Consider the following 6,000-nt stretch of genomic DNA (forward strand, 5'->3'; position numbering starts at 1 on the left):
TTGAAAGAAATATTTTTAAATAAATATAAAAAAAACTATATTTAAAAATATCAAAAAATCCATGTAATCCATTATTCAATAAATTTATGAATTATCAAAATAATCAGCCCTAGAATAGTGTACACTCCATCCCATGCACTGCCCAATCCCCAAAGTACTAACATTTCTTCATGGCTTGACAGAGGCAAGCCCCCATCTATACTAAAGCATTGGCAAGGCCAGAAATTGAACAGTGAATGGGCCTGGGTAAAACAGGGTAGGCAAGGGTTTGAAAAGAAACCTCAAATGACATGACATGGTGTCTGTTTCAGAGAAGGTAAACTCATAATTGAATGAGCCAGTTATACCTGAGGTGTAACCCCTAGGTACAAGAGTGCTGTTTTTGTGGGGACCCACCCAGGTCCCTCTATAGCTTCGCCAGTGTACTAAAGATGGCAGTTTTTGAACTGTCACACAGTACAGTGGATAGCACCTGCATGGGGGCTCATACGCTTTCTGAAGGGGGCTGTGTGCCTCCCCCACCATGGTTCCCCAGAAGTCTGCCATGGGATCTCTCCCTTGTGCTGGATTTCCTTAACCCCTTCCTTATGAGCCTATGCAAGATGCCAAACTGAAACAGGTTTAAAAACATTCTAAAACATTTTAAAAACTGCCTTTTTGTAAGCAATTATTCCAGCAAAAAAAAAGAGTAGTAGAACTGCATGCTTTGGTGATGCAGTTCATCCTACATACAATGGTGGCTAGATGACTCTGGGGTGACTCTGCGGTTGAACCCAAGATTTCTATCCAAGGGCATATCACACACTCCATACATAGTTTCCATACATAGAGGACTATGTATAGCAATACCATGTCTGTGCCTTCGTCAGTGGATGTTCATGGACATCCACTTCTCGGTTGGTCCGCAACATTTCCAGTAATTTTGAATCTGTTAATAAGTTTGGCAACAGTGTTGTGTGTCATGTGCTTGCCATGTTTCCTGTTAGTCCATCACAACCTTGTGACAGTTTCCTTGATCCTGCCATGAGAATGATTTCAATACATTCTTATTTTGTCAGTGGCATTCTTCAACTCAATTCAATTATATTTGTATAGCTTTTTTTAACAATGGACACTGTCACAAAGCAGCTTTACATAAATATATAAATTCAGAATATAAATTTTAAATTTATGAACTTATGAACTTCTAACTTAAAATGAGCAAGCCAGAGGCAATGGTGGAAAGGAAAAACTCCCAGCGAGGAACCAGACTCAAAAGGGAACCCATCCTCATATGGGTGCCACCGGATATTGCGAATATAAATAATTCCCTTCTAAACTGTATACTATATGGTCAAAAAGTGAAATTGTGTAACCACGAAAGTTCATTATAGTTTACACATGAAGTCTATTTTGATGAAATTATGAAGAGTTCACTGATGGACACTTGAGTGCAAGTCCTACTGCAGTCCTAAAGCTTTCAAAGCAATTGCAGACCTAAGCCATCGTAGCAAAACTGTTCATATCAATTGAAGTCCAAAGCCTTCTTTCATGGTTTCTAAGTGGTACCAGCCACAGTAATCTCATGTCAATTTAGGCCATCCTCAGCAGCAGTAAGTGGTTTCCAAATGATGAGAAATCCAACCAGAAGTAGGGCATCAGGATGGGTCAAGCAGGTCTGGAGAGCAGAAGGGGTCAGGATCACTGGCATCTCCGTCTCTGTCTCTCGCTCTACACGTGTAGCTCGACAGAGCGAGAGAGAGAGATGGAGAGAGGGAGAGAGAGATTAGTTAGGTATGCTAACTGTCATGTAATGGTTAAAGAATATGTACAGAGTGCAAGCAGGGACTCTGGCAAGACTAGCTATGACAGCATGACTAAAAGGGAGAGCCAGAAGGTAACAAAGACATGAGGGCACCCTGGGACATAAAGTGGCCAACCACTTCCACCGTCAACAAACCTGAGTGACAGCATCCAAACATTCCAGTTCACCACAACACTCTATGCCTATGAACCCTACAGATCTGCTCCTTTACCAAAGGAAAAAACTATTCACAAAAGGCTTGGCTACGCAAATATGTTTTCAGCCTAGACTTAAACACTGAGACTGTGTATGAGTCCTGAATACTAATTGGAAGGCTGTTCCATAACTGTGGGGCTTTGTAAGAGAAAGCTCTGCCCCCTGCTGTAGCCTTCACTATTCAAGGTACCAACAGGTAGCCTGCACCTTTGATCAAAGATGGATCATAAAAGTCCAAAATTTCACTCCAGTACTGCAGCGTGAGACAGTTTAGTGCTTTATAGGTCAATAGTAGTATTTTATAATCAATATGAGATTTGATTGGGAGCCAATGCAGGGTGGATAAGATAGGGGTGATGTGGTCATATTTTCTGGTTATAGTAAGAATTCTTGCTGCTGCATTCTGGATTACCTGGAGCATTTTTATACACCTACTGGAACATCCAGACAGTAAGGCATTACAATAATCCAATCTAGAGGTAACAGAAGCATGAACTAATTTTACTGTTTAGTGACATTAGATTTCTTACCTTAGCAATATTTCTAAAATGAAAGAAGGCTATCCTAGTAATATTATCTACATATTATCTACATACAGCTTCAAATGAAAGACTAAAGCCAATAATCAACTTTATTAAGCTGGTGTCTCTCATCTGGCTTTACTGAAACATTCAACTGTGTCATTATGTCATCAGCATAACAGTGGAAGCTAATACTCTGTATACAGATAATTTCACCCAGAGGAAGCATATAAAAAGGCAAGAGCAGTGGGCCTAAAACAGAACCTTGCAGAACACCAAACTTTACCTTAGTATGTGTTGAGAAATCACCATTTACATCTACAAACTAATAACAATCAGTCAAATAAGACCTGAGGCAGGAGAGGGCTGTTCCCTTAACACCAACATTATTTTCTAGTCTATCAATGAGAATAGTATGATCAATGGTATCAAAAGCTGCATTAAAGTCAAGCAACACAAGCAAGTTGACACAACCCTGATCAGAGGCCAGTAGTAGGTCTTTTACCACTTTAACCAGCACTGTCTCTGTGATGAGGCCTAAATCCTGACTGATATATTTCATGAATGTTATTCCTATGTAGGTTTAAACATAACTGCTGTGCAACAACATTTTCTACAATCTTTGAGATCAAGGGGAGGTTTAATGCTGGTCTATCATTGGACAACTGACAGGGGTCGAGGTCAGGTTTTTTGATCAAGGATTTGATAACTGCTAGTTTAAATTATTTAGGTACATAGCCAAAGGTAAGAGAAGAACTGATTATTTTTAGAAGAGGTTCGATTGCTCCTGCAATTATCTGTTTGAAGAAACATGCAGGTAAGGGATCTATTATACAAGTTGATTTTGATCAAGAAATTGGTGAAATTAGTTCGGTGTCTAAAGGGGAGTAAAACATTCTAACTGCCGATCTGTTATGGTTATATTATTATCTTCAGTTAGTTATCGAATTATCTGGTTTTAAATTTAGTGTCTGAATTTTTTTGCCTGATATTTTCAATTTTGTCATTAAAAAAATTCATGAAGTCATCACTGCTATATATTGATAGTGTGCATTTTTCTGTGGTGGTCTTATTCATAGGTAATTTTGCTACAGTATTAAATAAGAATCTAGGATTATTTTTGTTATCTTCTATTAGGGTGGAGAGATATGCACTAAGAGCTTTTCTATAGATCAGGAGACTCTCCTTCCATGCCGTTTGAAATAACACCAATTTAGTTTGACGCCATTTACGGTCTAATTTTCAAGTGGTCTGTTTAAAGGTGCGTGTGTGACCGTTATACCAGGGTGCTAGTTTTTTTTTTTTCAATCTAATTATTTTTTGTTTGTTTATTTTTATTATCTAGCGTGTAGTGGAATGTTGAATCCAAGCAATTAGTTGACTGATCAAGTTCTGTGGGGTCGGATGGTGATCCAACCATAGTTGATAACTATGGGAGAAATCTCTGACCTGAATGTACTTTTGACATGGTAGCATGGTAAGATGCATATATTATGACTAAGACACATTTTAAACGAGAAGAAGTAATGATCTGAGATAGCTTCAGATTGTGGAAATGTAACTATATTTTCTATATTTAAGCCGAACGTTAGTATTAGAAGGCTATATTAAAAGCTATCTTAAAGGCTGATCTTCGAGCCTATCTGAAAAAATATAATGTAAGTATGAAAAATTTTGGAAGACATTTTGCTAAAAAAAGTGTTAATTTCCCCTATGTATGGAGGCTTTTGGGACACCCTGTATTGATCTTGGAGCGTTCCATAAAGGTCAGGCCTACAGAGTGTCTCTTGCTGTGCCAGTGCATGGTCCTATTTAGAATGGACAGTGGCCATCTGATCCTCAGAGCAGTTGTGTTATGTGTTAACAGTTTCATATGTCACAAAAGAAAGTTACGAGGAGCTCCCTTGTCTAAACAGACCCTGGCCCACTGGATGATGTACTTCATCACAATGGCCCGCAGACAGGCCAGACACCCAGTCCCTACCAAAACTTGCCACTCCAAGAGAAGTTGCTCCTCCTCATAAGCATTACTTAGAGGAGTGCCATGCCAGGAGGCATACACTGCTGCTACCCCAATGTCACTGTGCACTTTCTCCAGGTTGTACATCAGTTTCTTGCAGTGGCATAAGCACAGCAGTCATCACTTTTCCAGTTAGTCATAAGGTGTGTTCATGTCTCATGTGATTGTGGCAAGTTATCCAGGTGATTCTCACTGTTCCTGGGGTTTATGGGGGTAAATAATACTAGTTACATATGTAACTGTGGTTCTACACTACATGGCCAAAAGTATGTGGACACCTGACCATCATGTCGATGTTGAACATCTCATTTCACAGTTGGATCCCCCTTTGCTGCTATAAAGGCCTCCACTCTTCTGGGAATCTTTTGGCAAGCATGAGTCAGTACACAGGAGACTGGTGTGATCAAAGCCACAGGAGACTCTGGATGTTTACTCGCATGATTGTTGAAGAATTTTCAGATCAAGTTTTCACCAACAGAAGCATAACTTCGGGGGGGGGGGGGGTGTACGAGAGAAACAGAGCTAGCCAGACAGTATGACACCTCTGACCTTGGTGTGTTCTGATATCATACAGTATTCTGAGACCATACTGAAACACATTGAAATGTGAAACATGACATTCAGCATATTAAACATAGACAGTCATAGATGAACAACTTATGTGACTATAGGTCTAGTGTGAGTGTCATTGAGAGCAGTGTCATTGATCAGTCGATCTACTTGCCTGGACAAGATGTGAACCTGATTTTATAGTTTGTAGGCCATATAGTTTGTTTACAGGTAAAACCTGAAATACATGGTTCTTCTGTATTACCACCATTTTAAAGTGTGTGCTTTTATTATCTAGAAGCGATAGTTCCGAATTCACACTATGTTTGTTTCTCATAGAAGGATATAAGTACACCAAAGTGCATCTACCATTAACTCTAGAAGGAAAATCAGGCCAAGCTGTTGTTCCACACAGCCAATAGGTGTGGGTGGCGCAGAAAGTCTGCAGAAACAAGCCAAAGATAACAGATTGAGCAAGTGTTCAACTGGCTCCTTAAGTGTGGCTCCTCAACTGGCTCCTTAAGTGTGGATTGTTTTGAAAGTTTACCAGGAAGTGTATGCGATGCATTTTTGTGAGTAATGCTATTCTCATTGTTGATATATGTCTGTTCACAGGCTTTAACAAGAATTTTACCTGGGAATGAAATGAAAACCACTTACTGGGAAAAAAAACTGGAGTGATAAGATCAGTAATATTAATCCTAGGGATCGAAGTATATTGTATACAGTATATTTTTGCCCTGGACACAGCATGCGTTAATTACAGGTACTGTGATATTGTGACAGCTAGGAATATCAACTGGTTTAGTAACATGCACTTGTAAGATGACCATGTGTAGCAGCTAGAAATCATGTGGCAGACCAAGAAATTTCCTTGTGTACACTCAAATTTTAGAACACATGCAGATGGA

Source organism: Pangasianodon hypophthalmus, chromosome 28 (assembly GCF_027358585.1).
Source record: "Pangasianodon hypophthalmus isolate fPanHyp1 chromosome 28, fPanHyp1.pri, whole genome shotgun sequence".
Taxonomy (NCBI): domain Eukaryota; kingdom Metazoa; phylum Chordata; class Actinopteri; order Siluriformes; family Pangasiidae; genus Pangasianodon; species Pangasianodon hypophthalmus.